Source organism: Cervus canadensis, chromosome 11 (genome assembly GCF_019320065.1).
Source record: "Cervus canadensis isolate Bull #8, Minnesota chromosome 11, ASM1932006v1, whole genome shotgun sequence".
NCBI lineage: Eukaryota > Metazoa > Chordata > Mammalia > Artiodactyla > Cervidae > Cervus > Cervus canadensis.
Window position 1 is genome coordinate 10,470,917 of NC_057396.1, and position 22,388 is coordinate 10,493,304.

At 35.1% G+C, this 22,388-nt stretch overlaps 1 pseudogene; it reads right to left on the bottom strand.

The window, feature by feature from the left end:
• Window positions 1-11,016: 11,016 nt before the first annotated feature.
• LOC122450035 lies at window positions 11,017-11,496 on the bottom strand (annotated as a pseudogene).
• Window positions 11,497-22,388: the final 10,892 nt, after the last annotated feature.

The window sequence follows — 22,388 nt, forward strand, 5'->3', positions numbered from 1 at the left end:
TGAAAGATACCTTATACAAGATGAACTTCATAGATATATAGGGAGCAGTCCAGCCAAAATCAGCTGCTGCTGCTGTTAAGTCACTTCAGTCATGTCCGACCCTGTGTGACCCCATAGACGGCAGCCCACCAGGCTCCTCCATCCTGGGGATTATCCAGGCAAGAATACTGGAGTGGGCTGCCATTTCCTTCTCCAATGCATGCAGGCATGCTAAGTCACTTCAGTCATATCTGACTCTGTATGACCCTATGGGCAGCAGACCACCAGGCTCCTCTGTCCAGAGGATTCTCTAGGCAAGAATACTGGAGTGGGTTTCCATTTCCTTCTCCAGACCAAAAGCAGCAGAAAACATATATTTTCCAAGTGCACATGGAACATTGTCCATGATAGATAGGTCACATGCTGGAGCATGAGACAAACCTCAGTATAATCAACAAAATTGAAATCCTCTTAAGCAACATTTCTGACCACAACATTATGAAAGTTGAAATCAACTGCAAGATAAAAGTTAAAAAACAAACAAACAAACAAAAAAATACACTAACATGTGGAGGCTAAACAATATGCTACTAAACAACAAATTTATCACTGAAGAAATCAAAGAACAACTAAAGAAATATCTGAAGACAAAAGAAAATGAAAACACAGTGGGCCAAAATTTAAGGGAGGCAGCTAAGCAGTTATAAGAGGAAGGTTATTAGCAATACAAGCCTACCTTAATAAACAAGGAAAATCCCAATGAGAAGTTTAAACTTACACCAAAAGCAGTCAGAAGAAGAAGAAAAAAAAATGAAACCCAAAGTTTGAATAAAAGAAATCATAAAGATCAGAGTCAATAAAAATTATCAATGAAACTAACAGCTGATTATTTAAAAAGATAAACAAAATTGATAAACTTTTAGCTAGACTTGTGTGAGAGAGAACAAGGGCTCAAGTCAATCATATCAGAAATAGCAAAGCAATTACAACTGATATTACAGTAATACAGAGAATCATAAGAAATTGCTGTGAAAAAATTTATTCTGATAAAATAGACAACATAGAAGAAATGGACAATCACACATAATGGAACCTTGAGAAATAGAAAATATAAGCAAATCAATTATAAGTATGAAGTTAAATCAGAAATAATAGTTTTAAAACCTTTTGACAAACAAAACTCAAGGATAAGATGGTTTCATCAGTGAATTTTACAAAACATTTAGAGAAGAGTAAACAGCTATACTTTTGAAACTATTTGAAAAAAGATGCAGAGAAAGAATCACTTCCAAACTCATTCTGTGTGTCCTGCATCACTCTGATAAAAAAACTAGAAAAAGATATCACAAAAAAGTAAACTACAAGCCAATAATGTTGATGACAATAGATGCAGAAATTCACAGGAAAATATAAATAAATATAAGTATTCAACAACATTTTAAAAGGATCATACACCGTGAATAAGTGGGATTTATTCCACGGATGCCAGGATGGTTCAATACTAATAAACCAATCAGTTTGAAACATGATATTAACAAATTAAAGAATAAATATTTATGGTCATCCCAATAGATACAGAAAAAACTTTTGAAAAAATTCAGCATTGTTATATTGATAAAAAACTCTCAACAAAATGGGTATGGGGACAATACCTCAATATAACATAGCATGTATGTTAAGCCCACAGGTAACATACTCAATGATGAAAAGCTGAAACCATTTCCTCTAAGATCAAAAACTAGACAAAAATAATCACACTGACCCCTTTTATTCAATAAAATATTGGAAATTCTAGCCAAAACATGCAGTCAAAAAATAGAAATAAAAGAAATTCAACTTGAAAATAAAGAAGTAAAACTGTAACAGTTTGAATACAACATGATGCTATTCACAGAAAATTATAATGGCACTGCCAAAAATTCCTATTGTTCATCAAGAAATTTGATAAAATTGCAGGATACAAAATTAATATAGAGAAGTATATTGCATTTTTATAAGCTAAAAACAAACTGTTAGAAATTAAGAAAATGATTCCAATAACAATGGCATCAAAACTAATAAAATATCTAGCAATAAATCTAACTAAGGAAGTAAACCCAGCTTGGGCATCTGGAAGTTCCTGATTCACATAAGGCTGAAGTCTAGCATGCAAGATTTTAAGCATGGCCTTACTAGCGTGGGAGATTAGTGCAATTGTCCAGTGTTTAACACAGTCTTTGGTACTACCCTTCTTGGCAATTGGGATGAAGCCAATTTTCCAGTCCTGTGGTCACTGCTGGGTTTTCTAGATTTGCTGATATAATGAATGCAAAACCTTGATGGCATCATCCTTAGGGATTTGCATAGTTCTGCTTTGCTTTATTAACAGTAGTGCATCTTAAGGCCCACTTGACCTTACACTCCAGAATGTCTGGCTCTGGGTGACTAACCACACCATCATGGTAATCTGGTTCATTAAATTCTTTTCCTATACAGCTCTTCCATGTATTGTTTCCATCTCTTCTTGATTGCTTCATCAACTACTAGGTCTGTACCATTTTTATCCTTTATTGTGCCCATTTTTGTGTGGAATGCTCCCTGATGCTTCCAGTTTTCCTGAAGAGATCTTTAATCTTCCCCCTTTTTTTGCTTCCTTCTATCATTAAGGTTTGTTATTGGAAGAAGGCTTTCTTGTCTCTTCTAGCTACTTTTTAGAACTCTGCATTTAATTGGATATACCTTTCCCTCTCTCTGTAATTCTGCTATTTGTAAAGCCTTCTCAGATTACCACTTTGCCTTCCTGCTTTTCTTTGCCTTTGGGATGGTTTTGTTTGTTATCTCCTCTACAATAGCACAGATCTCTGTCCATAGTTTTTCAGGCACACAATTAACTAGATCTGATCCCTTGAATCTATTTGTTAGCTCTACTGTGAATTCAAACGAGATTTGATTTAAGTCATATCTGGCTGGCCTATTGTTTTTTCCAGTTTTCTTTAGTTTAAGCCTGAATTTTGCTAGGGGAAGCTGATGATCTGAACCAGTCAACTCCAGGTCTTGTTTTTACTGACTGTAAACAACTTCTCCATTTCCAACTACAAAGAATGTAACCAGTTTGATTTTGGTATTGACCATTTGGTGATGTCCATGTGAAAAGTCACCTCTTGTGTTGCTGAAAAAGGGTATTTGTTGTGACTAGTGCCTTCTCTTGTGGGAATTCAGTTAACTGATTTCCTGTCTCCTTTTGTTATCCAAGGCCAATCTTGCCTGTTACTTCAGGTATATCCTGACTTCTTACTTTTTCATTCCAATCCTCAATAATGAATAGAACATATTTTTTAGATGTTAGTTCTAGGTCTTCATAGAACTGATTAACTTCAGTTTCTTTGGCACCGGGTAGGGGAATAGACTTGGATTACTGTGATGTTGAATGGCTTGCCTTGGAAATGAACTGAGATCATTCTGTCATTTTTAAAGATTGCACCCAAGTACTATATTTTAGACTCTTTTGTTGATTATGAGGAATACTCCATTTCTTCTTGGGATTCTTGCCCACAGTAGTAGATATAATGGCCAACTGAATTAAATTTTCCCATTCCCATTCATTTTAGTTTGATGATTATTAGCATGTTGATGTTTATTCTTAACATTTCCTGCTTGACCATGTCCAACTTTCCTTGATTCATGGACCTAACATTCAAGGTCTTTACAGCATCATATTTTACTTTCATCACCACACATATTCACAACTCAGCGTTGCATCTGCTTTGGTCCAGGCACTTCATTCATTCTGGAACTGTTGACAGTTCTCCTGTGGTCTTCCCCAGTAGCATACTGGACACTTTCAGACCTGGGGGACTCATCTTTTGGTGTCATATCTTTTTGGCCTTTTATACAATTCATGATGTTCTCACAGCAAGTATACAGAAGTGGTTTGCCGTTCCCTCCATTAAAGGATCATGTTTTGTTAGAATTCTCTGCCATGACCTATCTGTCTTGGGTGGTCCTGCATGGCATGGCTCATAGCTTCATTGAGTTATGCAAGCCCCTTTGCCACAACAAGTTCATGAAGTGATCCGTGTAGGAATCACTGAAGCATCAATGTCTTTGAACTATTGTGCTGGGAAAGACTCTTGAAAGTGTCTTGGACAGCAAGGAGATCAAACCAGTCAATCTTGAAGGAGACCAACCCTGAATATTTAATGGAAGAACTGATGCTGAGGCTGAAGCTCCAGTATTTTGGCCATCTTATGTGAACAGACGACTCATTGGAAAAGTCCCTGATGCTAGGGAAAATTGAAGGCAGAAGGAGAAGAGGGCATCAGAGAATGAGATGACTGGATGGCATCACCAATGTAATGAACATGAACTTGGGCAAACTCCAGGAGATAATGAGGGACAGGGAGGCCTGGTGTGTTGCAGTTAGTGGGGTTGCAGAGTCGGACATGACTGGGCAACTGAACAACAAAAACAACAAAGGAAGTAAAAGACTTGCATTTAGAAAATTCTAAGACATCAATGGAAAAATTGAACAAGAAAAAAAGCAGATATGAATAAATACTGTGTTAATGGATTGGAAGAATTAATGTTGTTAAAATAAGCATACTACACAAAGCAATCTACAGGCTTAATACAATCCCTATTTAAATACCAGTGGCATTTTTTTCACAGAACCAGAACAAAAGATTTTAAAATTTGTATGGAGTCACAAAATACCTCAAATAGTTAAAACCATCTTGAAAATTATAGACAAAACTGAAGGTGTCATACTGTCTGATTAAAAAAAAAAAATACTTTAAAGGTATGGTAATCAAAGTAGTATGGTACTGACACAATCAGATGCATAGATAAATGGAGCAGAATAGAGAGACCAGAAGTGAACCCACACTTATACGGACAATTATATCTACAACAAAGAAGGTAAAAATGTACAATGGAGAAAGACAGATTCTTAAATAAATGGTGTTGTGAACACAGGATAGCTATATTACAAAGAATCAAACTGGACTACTTTCCGTCATGCATAAAAATGCATTTCAAAATGAATTATAGACTGAAATGTAAGATCCAAAATCATAAAATTTACATAAAAAAACAGTAAGTAGTAACCTCTTTGACATAGGACTTCAAAATAATTTGTGAATGTCTCCTTAAGTAAGGGAACAAAAGCAAAAATAAACTAGTGGGACTAAATCAAACTATAAAGGTTTTAGACAGTGAAGGAAACTATTTGGAAAACAAGAAGCCTACTTAAGGGAGAAGATATTTGTAAATGACATATTCATTAAAGGAATGATATCCAAAATGTAAGAGGAATGTATACAACTCAACATCAAAAGCAAATAAACAACCCAATTACATATGAGGAGAGGATCTGAATAGATTTTTTTTTCCCCAAGGAAGACAGACAGAGAGCCAACAGACACATGAAAACATTGTAAGCATCCCTGATAATCAGGAATGTGCAAATCAATATTTGATACCACTTCACCTCTTCAGAATGATTATTTATCAAAAAGACTCTCTCTCTATATATATATGTGTGTGTGTGTGTGTGTGTGTGTGTGTGTGTGTGTGTGTTGGTGAGGATATGAAGAAAAGAAAATCCTGATGTTCTGTTAATGGGGATGTGTGTTGATGCAGCCACTATGGAAAACAGCATATATAGTCCTCAAAAAATTAAAATAGAAACACTATATGATCTGGTATCGGAGAAGGCAATGGCACCCCAGTCCAGTACTCTTGCCTGGAAAATCTCATGGATGGAGGAGCCTGGTAGGCTGCAGTCCATGGGGTCGCCAAAAGTTGGACACAACTGAGCGACTTCACTTTTCACTTTCATATATTGGAGAAGGAAATGGCAACACACTCCAGTTTTCTTGCCTGGAGAATCCCAGGGATGGGGGAGCCTGGATGACTGCCGTCTAAGGGGTCGCACAGAGTCAGACAGGACTGAAGTGACTTAGCAGCTGCATGATCTGGTATTTCCATACCTTTGTGCTTACTCAAGAAACAAAAACACTAATTAGAAAAGGGATATGTACTCCATGTCCATTTCAACAATAGTCAAGACACTAAAGCAGTACACGATGAAATATTACTTAGCCATAAAATAAAATATTGCCTTTGTTTACATCATTCATGGACATGGAGGGTATTAAACTAAGTGAAATAACTCAAACAGAAAAAGACACATACTCTATGATTTCATTTTTGCCAGAGGGTAGGAGGTAGAGGAGAAAGAATAGATGAAGGATATTAAGAAGTATGTTGACTAAAAAAGATGTACAAGTTGAGAGTTGCAAATTAAGTTTTGTTTGGGGCAGAATGAGAACTGCAGCCTGGGAGGCAGCATCTCTGATAGCTTTGAGAGACTGCTCCAAAGTGGCAGTGAACGAAAGTCAATATATAAGGTTTAGGTGAAGGGGGTGTTCAATACCATGAAGCTTATATTTTACAAAAGGGTTTTTGTTAGTCATGAGGATCTGATGTCACCATGAAGGGATTTAGTGCTTCTCTTTGGATATGAGGAGATGCAATGATCCTGGTCATGAAATCTGCTCCTAGAAACATCCAACTATCTAAAGGCCTGTCCCACCAGATTCCCTGGAGACAGAGTGCCTCACTCCACCCTGACCTCCCTCAGGGGTTGTTGAAGGTCAACAGCTATATCAGCCTTGGGTTCAATCTCCATGGCAGATGGCAAATGCCTTTATAGTTCAGTCATTGGCAATGCTCTTGTTAAGTGTCAATTTTTAGTTGAAAATACATACCTGCAGCTGCAAATTAAATGTTACAGGCATGAAACATAGAGTGTGGGGAATATAGTCAGTTACTGGGTAATATTTTTGGTCAGTGACAGATTGTACCTAGACTCATGGTGATAATCATTTTGTATAAACTTATTCAATTACTGTGTTTTGTATGAGGAACTAACACAGTGTTATAAGTCAATTATATTTCAAAAAGAAAGCAAGCAATCTCATAGAAAAAGAGACCATATTCATAGTTACCAGAGGTGAGGAATGGGGCAGTGGGAATTTGATGAAGACAATCAAAAGGCACTAACTTTCACTTATAAGGTAAATAAGTAGTAGTGGGTAATGTACAACAAGATAAATATAAATAACAATGCTGTCTATTACATACAAAAATTGTTCAGAGTAAATCCTAAGAGTTCTTAACCTCCCCAAATGTTTTTCTATTTAATTTTTATTTATGTGAGATGAGGGATGCTTGCTAAGCTCACTGTTATAATCATTTTATGGTATCGGGTTCACCAAAATTTTAGTTCATTTTTTTTTCATAAGATGACTCTACCAGCAATTAGTTGTCTTTAACTTCTTTTGAAACAATTTTGTTAGATTGTATTGTGACAGCTGTATATAGATTGTATAATGTATAATTGTATATAGATTGTATAATGCCAGTGTGCATTAAAAAATAAAACTTATCAAAACTGATTAATTTTTCTGTAGCCACTTTATATTGAAGATGGAAGAAAAAAGTAACATTGGTGTATTGGCATATTATTATTCATTATTTCAAGAAAGGTAAAAGCAAAAATAAAATTTAAAAAAAAAAGAAGATTTGCGCCTTGTATGGAGAAGGTGCTGTGACTGCATCAAATGTGTCAAAAGTGGTTTTGAAGTTTCATGTTGGAGATTTCTTGCTGGACAATCCTCCATTGTATGGTAGACCAGTTGAAGTTTATGTGGATCAAATGGAAATATTAATTGAGAACAGTCAATACTATATCACACAGGAGATAGCCAGCACACTCAAAATATCCAAATTAAGCACTAAAAATAATCTGTAGCAACTTTGTTATGTTCATTGCTTTGATGTTTTGATTTCACATAAATTAAGTGAAAAAAAATCTTCTTGACTGTATTTCCACATGTGATTCTCTACTGAAATGTAGCCAAAGTGTTTCATTCTTTTTGGGGCGGGGGGGTGGGGGGGGGCAGCTCATAGCATGCAAGATCTTAGTTCCCAGATCAGGGATCAAACCTGTGTTCCCTTGTGATGAAAGTTCAGAGTCTTAATCACTGGACCACCAGGGAAGTCCCCTGAATATACCAATTTTAAAACAAACTATGACAGGTAAAGAAAAGTGGATATTGTACAATAATGTAGAATGGAAGGGATCATGGGGCAAGAGAAAGGACCCACCACCCACCATACCAAATGCTAGTCTTCATCCAAAGAAAGTGATGCTGTGTATGTGGTGGAATTGGAAGGAAGTCCTTTATTATGAGCTCCTTTTGGAAAACCAAATGATTAGTTCCAAAAATTACTCCCAATTAGACTAACTGAAAGCAGCACTTTGTGCAAAGCCTCCAGAATTAGCAGGAAACACATAATCTTCTGTGAGGACAATGTAAGACCATGTGTTTCTTTGACAACCAAGCAAAAACTTTTACAACTTGACTGCGACGTTCTGATTCATATGCTGTTTGCCTGACATTGCACCTTCAGATTTTCTTTTACTTCAGTGTTTACAAAATTCTGTTATTGCAAGAAAATTTAATTCCCTGAAATACTATAAATGGGACCTGGAACAGTTCTTTGTTCAAAAGATAAAAAAACTTTGGGAAGATGGAATTATGAAGTTTCCTGAAAAATGGCTGAAGATAGTGAGGAAAAAATGGTAACTACATTGTTCAATAAAGCTCCTGGTAAAAAGAAATAATATATATTTTATTTTGACTGAAAAAACCAGCACAGATATGTGCATCATATAATTACATTGTGTACTTTAAACTTATACAGTGCTGTATGTTAATTATATCTCAATAAAACTGGAAGACAAAATCAAAATTATAGAAAACATTCTCTTTTTTTGGTCTGGTTTGTTCATTTTCTTTTGATCTCAGTTTCAGAAGACATACATTCTCATATATCACTCCCTTTTAAAAAATTTGTTTTATTTTGTTCACCTATATAATGCCATGGTTGAATTATATGATGATTTTCTAATGTTATCAGTTTAAAAATTCTATGTACTGGATTGACATGGTTGTTTACATCATAATTTTATTTTTGCTAGAATATATGTTTCATGAAACCTGGAACAGTGTGTGTTTGTGTGTGTGTGTGGTGTGTGTTTGTATGTGTGTGTGTGCATGTGTGCATGCGTGGTTTTGAAGAGCTGTCCTTGGAATCTCTAGAGATTTACTGGCACTTCGTTGGCACTCAATAAACATCTGTTGACAGGATGAATGAATTCTTACTATATCACTCCAAATTTTGAAACTTGACATTCAGTTTCATACCTATAGCTCTATGATGTATGCATTCTTTTGTTCCCAGCTTTCTTTCATGTTGTTAAATATTTGTGTCTTTCATCAGAGCTTTGCACTGCAGTAAAAACAGGGGTCTTGCTTTTGAACAAAATCTATTAATTCAAAATAATAATTTAAAAGGATCTAATTATATCTCAACAGTAAACTGTTTCTGTGATCAAATTTACATTCATATTCTTAATGTTGTGGCATATTATATTATATTCTAGTAGGAGAATATAATTGTGTTTTCATTAAAGCACAATTCTCCTGTGCTTTCATTAAAGTGGATAAACACTTTAAGAATGTTGCATTGTGTTCCTAAATTATGGTTTCTAAAATCACTACTGTTTATCTTTCCATCGTTCCTTTTAATCTGAAGGAACCATTCAACTATAAAGTTTTGTTTATTTTTTTAAAGTAAGCTACAAATGATGTATGTTAAGTTCATCTGATCTAATATCTAATACTGATATTTTCTCTGATTTTCTTTTTGGATCATCAATCAATTGATGTAAGTGAGGTATTAAAGTACACAATTTTTACTGTTTTACTTTTTATTTCTCTATTTAGGTCTGCTAATATTTATTTTATATTTAGATGCTCCTATATTGGAGCTTTTATATTGGTTGCATACATATTTACAAAATGCCATATCCTCTTGTTAGATTAATCTCTGTCACTAGGCAATGTTCTTGTGTCTTTCTTTACAATCATTATTTTAAAGGGTATTTCATCTGATAAAAGTATAGCTACCTCAGCTATATTGTGGTTTCCATTTGTATAAAATATTTTTTTCCATCCCTTCATTTTCAATATGTATGTTCCTTTACATCTCAAGCTGATGCTGTGATCAACATAAAATAGACTGCTTTACATATGTTACTGTATATACACTTTGTAGTAACTACAAAGCAAAATGATGTTTAACTGATGCTGAAGCTGAAGCTCCAATACTTTGGCCACCTGATATGAAGAACTGATTCACTGGAAAAGACCCTGATGCTGGGAAAGATTGAAGGCAGGAGGAGAAGGGGACGACAGAGGATGAGATGGTTGGATGGCATCACCGACTCGATGGACATGAGTTTGAGAAAGCTCCAGGAGTTGGTGATGGCCAGGGAAACCTGAGATGTTGCAGTCCATGGGATCACAAAGAGTCAGACACAACTGAACAACTGAACTGAACTGAACAAAGCAAAAACCTATAGCAGATACAAAAACGATAAAGAAATCTAAGCATACCACTAAAGATAGCCATGATACCACGGGGAAGAGCAAGAGAAGAAGAAAAATACAGAGTGGAACTACAAATTAGTCAGAAAATGATGAACTAAATGTCAACAGAAGCATTTATTTGAGTAATTTCTTCAAATTCAAGTGAACTAAATTCTCAAATCAGCAGACATAGAGTAGCTGAATTGATAACAATGAAAAACAACAATGGCAACAATAAGAAGACATCCATGCTGCTTACAGAAGACACTGAATTATTTGCGTAGTGCAATGGGATCCAAACAAAAACAATGATATTTAATTCTCAGAATCTTTTGAGGCTAGTGTTTTTGTTGTTGTTTAGTTTTTATTTCACAATCATAAACTTAACTCTGCAATACAGCTAAACTTAGAGAAAGGTAAGGAAAATATGGAACTCAAAGAACTGCAGTGAGAACAAAGATTATAGGATATTTTGAGCAGATGTAATTGAAAGGGTGCTCTCATGAGCTATAAAAGGGATGTTTTGATGGTTAAGACAAAACACAAGTCAAATTAGTTAGATTTGTCCACAGTCAACAATGGCGATCTTCTTTTAGGTTTTGCCATTCCTGGACTCAAAGTACTCCATGGCTTCCACAATATTCATGCTTTCTTTCATCTTGCCAAAGACTACAAGCTTGCCATTCAACCACTCAGTCTTGATAATGCACATAAAAAACTGGAAACTGTTTGTCTAGGGGCCAGTGTTTGCCATGGACAAGGTACTAGGACCGTATGTTACTTTCATCAATTTTCTCCCCATAGATGAACTTGCCACTAGTGCCATTATGGCATGTGAACACTCCACCCTAGCATATATTTACAAGAATTATTCTGTGAAAGCAGGAACTTTTATAATCAAATCTTCTCTCCCCGGTGCTCAGATATGAAGGTTTTCTGCTGTCTTTGGAACTTTGTCTTCCAAACAGCTAGAAGGAGATGCAGCAGAAGGACTGGCATCAATGGCAATGTCAAAGAACTCCGGGGGACTGACCATGGCTGGGTAGCACAGGAGGCTCTGGGCTGCAGTGTCTGTAGGCCTGGAAAAGTCAAAGTGTTAGTGTCTCGGTTGTGCCTGACTCTTTGAGACTCACTGGACTGTAGCCTGCCAGGCTCTTCCGTCCTTGGCATTCTCCAGCTGAGAATACTAGAGTGGGTAGTCATGACCTTCTCCAGGGGATCTTCCCGACCCAGGGACTGAGCTCGGGTCTCCCGCATTACAGGCAGATTCTTTGCCATCTAATTCTTTACCACCAGTGAATCCCCACGCAAGGCCTGTGGGTAATGTTAGAGAGACCATTCCTTTTCACTTGTGCTGCAGTTGGGAGGTCCAACACTGGGGGAAGCATGTCTGAAAATAGCTCTGTTACAGTGAAAGGGGAAAAGGGAAAAGGAGGGGAAATACCCTGAATATATTCACTATCTGTACAATGTATCTCACACAGAGCTACTACTACATTTTTCGGTTGGTTGTTTGATTTATTTTCTCTTGTTTCATTTGGTTTGAGCTGTTTTGTTTTTGTTTTTGTTTTTTGTGACTTGTATCTAAAAGAATCCTGACAGGAGCACATTAATGACTATAATTTTTTTAAAATTATTTAAAATTCTGGACCACATTATCAAGAAATTTGGAGATTTTAATCCTGAGCAGAGAAACTCTAAGAGAATTATCAGGACAGAGTGGTCTCATTGGGTCCTAGAAATTATTCTCTGACAAGCTGAGATATAATGACAGCAATGTGGCTATTGGAAGTGAAGCTGAGTTTCCCATTCTACCATTTCTTCAGTGGCATCCCGATCTTCAGGTGTAGTTAAGTAGAGCCAGATAAGACAGGAAACTGGGACAGATAGCCAGTGATAACTACAAATCAATTAACTGCCTTATATTATGTTTTGTGACAATCCTGTTAGGATGTATCAAACATGATTAATAATTGCTAATTTGTGTGAAAATAAATTTAGATTATAGGATCTTGCTCTTAGATGAAATAATCAAAAGGTCTGATCCAATTTATTTCTGTTATCATCAAGGGCATTTATATGCAAGAGACTAAATTTTGTGCTGAGGATATAGTAGTAAGAAAAAATAGTTACAGAACTTAAAATCAAGTGGAAAAACAGAAAATGAAACATATGGTAAAGTATATAAGGGATTGAATTTTCCACATCTTTTCCAATTTTTTTCTAATGGCTTTCCTGTACAGATTCTAAAATTAGTAGATGCATTTTCTAGTCTATCTTGATGCTAGGGATTTAGATGTAAATGCGACTGATGGGGTCGCAAAGAGTCAGACACGACTGAGCGACTGAACTGAACTGAACTGAGGTTCAAATCAAATTTGTTGTTGTTGTTCAGTCACTGAGTTATGTCCTACTCTCTGCGACCCCATAGACTGCAGTACACCAGGCTTCCCTGTCCTTCAGCATCTCCCAGAGTTTGCTGGAACTCATGCCCATTGAGATAGCATTGATAGTGATGCTATCTAACCATCTCATCCTCTGCTACCCTTTTCACCTTTTGCCTTCAATCTTTCCCAGCATCAGGGTCTTTTGAAATGAGTCAGCTTTCCACATTAAGTGGACAAAGTACTGGGGATTCAGCTTTAGCATAAGTCTTTCCAATGAATATTCAGGAATTATTTGCTTTAGGATTGACTGGTTTCATCTCTTTGCCGTCCAAGTCTTCTCCAGCACCACAGTTCAAAAGCATCAATTCAGCTCCCAATCTTCTTTATAGTCCAACTCTCACATCAGTACAGGACTATTGGAAAAATCATAGCTTTGATTATAAGGACTTTTGCTGGCAAAGTTATGTCTCTCCTTTTTAATATTCTATCTATGTTTCCCATAATTTCCATCCAAGGAGCAAGCATCTTTTAATTTCATAGCTTCAGTCAATATCAGTGATTTTGGAGCTCAAGAAAAGAAACTATTTCATTGCTTCCACTTCTTTTCCCTTCTATTTGCCATGAAGTGGTGCAACTGGATGCCAGGATCTCAGTTTTTTGAATGTTGAATTTTAAAACCAGTTTTTTTTTAAAAATAGCATTTAACATGATGCACTGTGCATAGAAGTAAAATAAGCAGGGTGACAATATATAACCTTGTCATACACATTTCCCAATTTGGAAACAGTCTGTTGTTCCACGTTCAGTTCTAATTGTTACTTCTTGACCTGCATACAGATTTCTCAGGAGACAGGAAAGGTGGTCTGAAATTCCCATCTCTTTAAGAATTTTCCACAGTTTGTTATGAGCCACACAGTCAAAGGCTTTAGCCTAGTCAATAAGGCAGAAGTAGATGTTTTTTTTTCTGGAATTCGCTTGCTTTTTCTATGATCCAACAAATGTTGGTGATTTGATATTTTATACCTCTGCCTTTTCTAAATCCAGATTGTACATCTGAAAGTTCTCACTTCACGTACTGTCGAAGCCTAGCTTGAAGAATTTTTAGCATGACCTTGCTATCCTGTGAAATGAGTGCAATTGTATGGTAGTGTGAACATTCTTTGCCATTGTCCTTTTTTGGGGTTGGAGTGAAAACTGCCAGTCCTGTGGCTACTACTGAGTTTTCTAAATGTCCTGACACAGTGAGCGTAGTGCTTTAATAGCATATTCTTTCAGGATTTGAAATCACTCAGTTGGAGTCCATCATCTCCACTAGCTTCATTTGCAGCAATGTGTCCTAAATCAAAAGCCCACTTGAATTCACATTTCAGGATGCCTGGCTCTAGGTGAGTGACTACACCATTGTGGTTATCTGGGTCATTAAGACCTTATGCAGAACTGAACTCCATTGGAGAGGAATGGAAATTGCAGGAATGTGGTGTCCATTCTTTTGCTGTATGTTGTAGCAGGCAAGGCATGGATTTGGAGGTAAAGACTGGTGGAAGTTTCTATGTTTGAGTCATGGATAAGATTATATGTCTCTTCTCCCAGAACTTTTATTTTCTAAGTATCTAAAGATCTCTTCAAAATTATTTCTGCTCAAACTATGTATTTGTAATTAGACTCTAACTGATTTGGTATTAGAGCTAATCCCTTCAATCTATTTGTCACTTCCACTATATAATCATAAGGGATTTGATTTAGGTCATACCTGAATGGTCTAGTGGTTTTCCCTAATTTCTTCAATTTAAGTCTGGATTTGGCAATAAGGAGTTCATAATCTGAGCCACAGTCAGATCCTAGTGTTTTTTGCTGTCTGTATAGAGCTTCTCCTTCTTTGGTTACAAAGAATATAATCAATCTGATTTTGGTATTGACCATCTGGTGTTGTCCATGTGTAAAGTTTTCTCTTGTGTTGTTGGAAGAGGGTGTTTGCTATGACCAGTGGGTTTTCTTAGCAAAACTCTGTTAACCTTTGCCCTATTTCATTTTGTACCCCAAGACCAAATTTGCCTGTTACTCTAGATAACTCTTGACTTCTTACTTTTGCACTCCAGTCCCCTATGATAAAAAGGACATCTTTTTGGGGTGTTAGTTCTAGAGGGTCTTGCAGGTCTTTATAGAACTGTTCAGCTTCTTCAGCACTACTGGTTGGCGTATAGACTTGGATTACTGAGATACTGAATGGTTTGCCTTGGAAATGAACAGAGATTTTTCTGTCATTTTTGAGACTGCACCCAAGTACTGAATTTCAGACTCTTTTGTTGATTATGAGGGCTACTCCATTTCTTCTAAGAGATTATTGCCCACAGTAGTAGATACAGTGGTCATCTGAATTAAATTTGCCCATTTTAGTCCATTTTAATTCACTGATTCCTAAAATTTTGATGTTCACTCTTGCCATCTCCTACTTGATCATGTCCAATTTACTTGATTCATGGACCTAACATTCCAGGTTCCTATGCAGTATTGTTCTTTACAGCATCAGACTTTACTTCCATCACCAGTCACATCCACAACTGGGCATTACTTTTGCTTTGGTTCCCACTCTTCCTTCTTTCTGGATTTATTTCTCTACTCTTCTCCAGTAACATATTGAGCACCTACAGACCTGGGGGGTTCATCTTTCAGTGTCATATGTTTTTGCCTTTTTTGTACTGTTCATGGGGTTCTCAAGACAAGAATACTGAAGTGGTTTGCTGTTTTCTCCTCCAGTAGACCATGTTTTGTTAGAGCTCTTTACCGTGAGCCATCTGTATTGGGTGGCCCTACATGACATGGCTCATAATTTCATATTTATAACTAGTAAGTTCCAAATCTGAAGGAAAATTTTATGCATCAGTGGTTTCAGAGAGGAATTATAACCTTCAGAGAGGTTTAAAATCATATTTGCCGTTCTTTTTTTTTTTTTTTTTTTTTTTTTTTTTTTTTTTATTTTTTCATTTATTTTTATTAGTTGGAGGCTAATTACTTTACAATATTGAAGTGGGTTTTGTCATACATTGACATGAATCAGCCATGGAGTTACATGTATTTGCCGTTCTTAATAGTGATTAGATATAAAGGAGACTTGAGGTCAAATGTAAATACAAATTACTACTGTTTGTGCATCTTAATTTCTCTCTTCTAAGCCAAATGTGGTATTTCATAATACAAAATAATTCAAAATCCTCCAACTTCTTCCTGTCTTCTCTCCCATACTTTTATTTTTTAAATGAAGCCTCCCACGTGCTCCTTTAATGGAAGGAAAAGTGATTAGAATGAGACTTTTCTCTCTAGAGGAGGTGAAACCTTGGTTCTCAGCAAGAATAATTTTGAGTGGGAAATGGCTGGTTTCCTTTGTTTTTTGTAAGAATCTCTATTTTGAAGGAAAAATTGATAAATACATCAGGAAGGGCAAAAGGAATGCCATCTCTGCAAAGGAACTTTCCTTCTTCACAGTAGTTATGCTGGTCATACAAAAAGAAAGGAAAAGTTAAAATGCAGAAACAAGGAAAGAGAATCTTATCTTTATTGTCAACTTGCTTAGTATTTTATTTCTTTTTAAAAGTATTTAGTTACGTATTATCATTTTTAAACTCATTTTCTTATCATTGATGTTCCTTAAGAGTCCCTGTGAAAAGCCAATTAAGTTTTTCAAATCAGCTGGCTACAAATATATCTTTGAAGGACAGTTACTAAAATGAGGATCTAGAGAATAGAAGTGAAGCCGGAATTACTGATCTCTAGTTGAAAGCACCACCTACTGGGTAATAGAAACATTTACTGCTTTTAGCATCTCTGACCACATTATTGTCAGCAAATGAAACCTAAGTCAAGGGGAAAGTCTAACAAAATTATAATTCTGTTTACAAAAAATAAATAAATAAATAGAATAAAATAAATCCCTTCCATATGATTGTATCTATCTGTAAACAAAATGGAAAAAGAAACTTGTTGCATCATTCAAATTATTCTTTCTGGTATTCTTGCCACAAAAATCATAATTCCTAAAACTACTTAGAGTTTGAATAAAAACACTCAGGAAAATAGGTTTTCAAAATCATAGAACATTCTGTCAATAAACGTAACAATTCTTGAACAATCTTTGAAATGACAGGAACATTATCAGTGCATTTCCTACCTAGCCAGGAGGTATATGATCCTCAAGTCACACTATTTTGTCTTTTATAAACCTGGAGAAGAATAAAGAGAAATTTCTTAGACACATCTTGACAAAAATGAAAAAAAATAATTTTCCCAATTCTATAAGTCCTAAAAGCTTTTCTTTTTAGTATCTTTGGTGATGGAAAAATCCAAGTTACCCCCAGTTTATCTGGCAAACTAATATGAATCACAAGTGCATTTAAATATGAACATTCTCAGGTGCAATTTAGATCTGATGTTGACAAGTACAATTCAAGGATTTTAGCTATAGCCTAAAACATTATGAACAGACTTTTCTTTTTATTCAAGTACAGTGTTTTGTTTTGAACAGGAAATTACTCTGGGGAATTTTACTATTTATTGGTAGAGACTGTGCTAATATACTATGTCTGTTCAAATAGATTGTGAAAAACTGAGAGAAAATTCAATATCACTGAGCAAGACCCTGTTAAATTCAGAAAGTTGTGGAACAATCAATCAGTCAATCAGAATGAACTCAGAAATAACTTGTCCTTTAAAATATCTGAGTCCTAAGATTCATCACTCTCTTGAATGTATAATGTGCAGTGCAGTGCAGTATTGCATTATCAGAAATTTGTAAATTTTTTATTACACTTTCCATTCTAACTCCCCTCTTTGTTAGCTATGTAGTTACAAGAGTAAGGAAAAAACATACAAATAGTTAATCATACAAAATATAAATTTCTTTATTTTTTCATTGTGGATAGCATGTCTTTCTCTAGATAATATTCATTCAAAATCAAATACTTATGAGACAGGTTATGTGAGTTTTCCACTTCTTTCCCCTTTCTCAGTGTTTCCTCTCTAGGACGAGCCATTCACTGTCACATCAACCGTTCAGAATCCCACTTCTGATTTAGGTAATATTTTAAATATCAAATTTTTAAAGAAAGTGTCAGGTAACTCCTGTTAATTCCTCTTTCCTGAAATATTATTTCCTTCAACAAACTTACTCTATTCCACCTCTCTTTTTCTTCCGTCTCCTTTACCAAGTTTTCCTCTTTAATCTCACTTCTAAATATAGGATTTCTTCAGAATTTGACAAAATGGAACTCTACTTATATTATTGCATCCATTCTTACATATTGTATAGAATTTCTTTACTGAAAGTGTTAGTCGCTCAGTTGTTATACGACTCTTTGTGACCCTATGGACTATAGCCCAGCAGGCTCCTCTGTCCATGGGATTCTCCAGCCAAGAATACAGGAGTGAGTTGACATGACTGTCTCCAGGAAATCTTCCTGACCCAGGGATCGAAGTCAGGTCTCCTGCATTGTGGGCAGATTCTTTACTGTCTGAGCCACGAGGGAAGCTCTATACTGACAACACCCAAATGTGTGTTTCTAGACTGTTCCTCTCATTTGAGCTTCAGACACACATATACAGCAGCATAATTGGTGGGTATATTTTTTCAATTTTTGAAGGCATTTAACAGAAAGCTTTCTTATTTTTCTACTATCCTGCCCTTGCCCTCATTCTCCTTACCCAAATCTGCTACTTCATCAAACATTCTATCCCCATCAGTGGCCCCCACCCTTAGGTGCAGAGAAAAAAGCCATAGCATCATCCTTAACATCATCTTTCTGGCAACACATCAGACCACCACCAAATCTCCATTAGTTCTATTGATATAGCCGAAATATTACAGACCTGTCTGTTGTCTATTTCTCTACTGTCTCCTTGCTAATCTGAAGTCTCAGAAGAGAAGCTTAATAAGTATTTGTTAAATACATTTCTATATGACTGAATGCAGTCAGTTAGTCAATTCCCTTCAAGTCATGCAAATGCTCTTCCGTTGCACACATAATTCTTTGTGCTTATCAGACTTTTCATTCTGAAAGACTGACTTTTACTTTCTTTCTTCGTTTCTATACTTTTACCAGTTCTCAAATTCATTGAGAATTTATTTCTCTCTTGATATCCAGTATCTAATTCCTATTCTGAAAACAGAATTTTAAGTATCTGTTAAGATAAACTAAGTAGTTGAAATAAATATCCCAAATAGAGGAAACCTAACCCTTTTGGTCTCCACCAACACTATTTCCTATTCTTTTCTTGCTATTTGAAAGGTTGCCACTATGAGCCATGAACGACGTTGAGATTCTTGGCCTCCAGAGGTAAGGGATTCAATCTGGGGCCAGTGACGAGGTTTAATCACTCAGAGCTTTTGTGTGATCAAGATTTATTAAAGTATAAAAGACACAGAGAAAGCTTCTGACATAGACATCAGAAGGGGAACAAAAGAGTGCCTCCTTGCTAGTTTTTAGCAAGAAGTTATATACCTATTAACAGCCTACTAATTAGAGAAAGGAAATGTCTCAAAACTCAGAGGCACCGGGTCCCTCACCCACAACATGGATTTTGAGATAACATTGGCACAAGGGGAGTCATCCCACGCCATAAAACAATTGACATGATTCTTGAAGAAAGGCAGATATCCAAGCAAATATATAGTCTCATTAACATTGCTTAAGATAACATTTCCATGAATAAAACATACTGGTTTGTTGAGTATGGGTTCTGAGTCTTGAAGAAAGACAGAGTCTAAGGTAAATACATAGCTAATTATCATAGCTTAAGAAAAATATTTCTATAAGAAAAATGCATTGGCTAGGTCAAGGTTTGAGAAAAGTTAAGTTTAGGTGGAATCAGGTGTCATCATGGCAAATTCTAAAAGAAACCTCCTTTTAATTTTGTATAGAGAATGGAAAACAATCTGACACTTGTAGTTTGTTTCCTCCTGCCTCTTAAGAGAGAGACTAAACAAACAAACAAACAAACAAAAAACAAAAAACTTCTGATGCTTGCAGTCTATTTCCTCTGTTTGGAGATCCCTAGCCTTCCTGCCTATTACCCTATCACTATCACTGATTATTTATTGCCCTAACTTTTGTAATAAGTATTTCCTTCATTTTCAGTTTATCATTTATTGGGGGCCTATTGTGGTAAAAGCAATGTTAAGCATTTTTCACATGATATTTAAATCATAAACACTATAAAACTATTCCTTTGTTATCACCTTTTCATGAATGAGGCATATAAGAGTGGATGACCTAACCAAAATTACCAGAGAGAGTAAATATTTGGAACCAGGACTATCTCAATCCACATTATGTGTAGCTAACAATTTCGTGCTAGAGCCAATCATACTTACTTGATGTACAATGTGTAGGATTCAACCCATTAAAGATATCTTGAATAAGATGTATTTTATATGACTTGATGTTTTCAGGGCCAAAATTTTACAAATTAAGTTTATGTGCTCTTATATGTTACATTTATACATCTATAATCTGTTATGATATTGTTTGCTTGCTATAATTCATATAGTCACTAATTCATTCAATAGGAACTATTTTAAGCAGTACCATATACCACATTACATTAATTGAATGGGATCCAAAATAAACTTAAAATTATGTCTTTGCTCTGTAAGACTGATCTGTCAAGAAATGAGATGCATTTGTGTTCAATTCAACATGAAACTGTAATATAATATTTCTATAATTTGTTTATTTTTAAAAATTTGGTCTCAGCTAAAGTGGATATCTAGTTGTAAACACTAAATTTAAAATAATATCTCCCTTACTTGTAATTTACAAGTAACGTACTACTCTTAAGAAAATACATAGTACATACATAATTTTTTTCAGATACACAATTTAATTCCATATTTTAGAACTAGGAATTGCAATCTAAAAATGGTAAATGATCAAGAAATATTTAATTAATATGACTGATTGATGAATTTTCTTTTGATTAAGTATAAAACTTATTAAAAGGATGTATAAACTATACTGGTGACTCAATTCAAGTCTATCTCTTTAAAAGAGAGACATGACATATACAGAGTAAGAATCTCACAAGGGAACACTTTTTTTAAAATTTATTTTGTTTAAATATATAATTGATTTATGATATATAGTTGATTTACAATGTTATGTTTATTCCTGATATACAGCAAAGTGATTCAGTTATACAATATATGAATTCTTTTTCATAGTTTTTTTTCATTCCATTGTGGCTCATCACAGGATTTTTTTTAGCATAATTAATATTTGTACAAATTTCACACAACAGCAGGATACAAATTCTATTCAAGTTCCCATAGACTATAAACCTGGAGACACTGGAACATATCCAGTAACATAAAACAACGTGCAAAAATGTCATGCTCTAAAGGTTTTGAAATCATAGAGCGTGTTTGCTTATCACTGTAGAATTATATTAGAAATCTATATCAAAAGATACTTAAAAGTAATCCTCATATCTTCAAGTGCAATGTGACATTTACCAAGAGAGATCTTTGACTTGGCCATTGAAAGCCTCAATAAAGTTAAAAGACTGAAAAATCACATTGGGTGATTGCAGAGGAAAAAAAAAAAAAAATTTAAATGAGACATTAATATCAAACGTAGTTTTAAAACTCTATATATTTAGAAAATACATATCCAACTTCTGATAAACATTTTTTACTATTGTGATTATGTAACTGTTCATTGTAATATCATTGTAACATTATTGGTCAACAGAAAATAATAAAATTCTATGTCACTAAAACAGTCATTTAATAGAAAAGCATTTGATCACTTTTTAAAATCCAGATGAACATTAGAATTATCTTGGAATTTTTTTTTTTTTTTTTTTTTTTAAAATACAAATGTCCAGGTACTGTTTTTTCTCCAAAGCTCCAGATATGATTCTATTGAGTGGCCATGTTTAAAAAACAACTGGACTATATGATGATCTTTTACTTATATCCTGTTTGTTTCATTTTTTCTCCTTCATATTCAATGTTCCCATTTCATTTAGTTTATGTTTTCTGACATCTACATTTTTTTTCTTGTTATTCTTTCTTAAGTCTTTATCAAATGTAGGAGAAAAGCTTTTATATATATAGTATGGGGAAACTTTATTTTTCTTTTTCCAAAGAATCAGACAAACGTAACTCTTTCACTTATGCTTGGGATGGATGGTGTTTATACTCCATTTTGAATGTGTAGGAGTGGCTGGAAGCAAAACTCTCCATTCTGTGCATTTTAAACAGTCCCTGACACATTAAGAAACTACAGGAAGAATACAATCAAATTAACCCCAGAGTAGAGAAATTGAGCCAAAATGCACATAGAGAAGAATGGGGGGGGGATTTTTTCCTCCTTCTTCCTGTCAAATAAAGTTAAAAGAGTCAATTCAGGCCCAGAGAAGTCTGTTATCTGGAGATCAATGATGTCAGTTCTTATTTGTGTCATAAGTGTAGGGAATCTGTACACATAACCAAAAAGGAAGAGAAAGGAAAAGAAAAGAAAATGTCAAAGCAAACAACAAATTCAAGGGA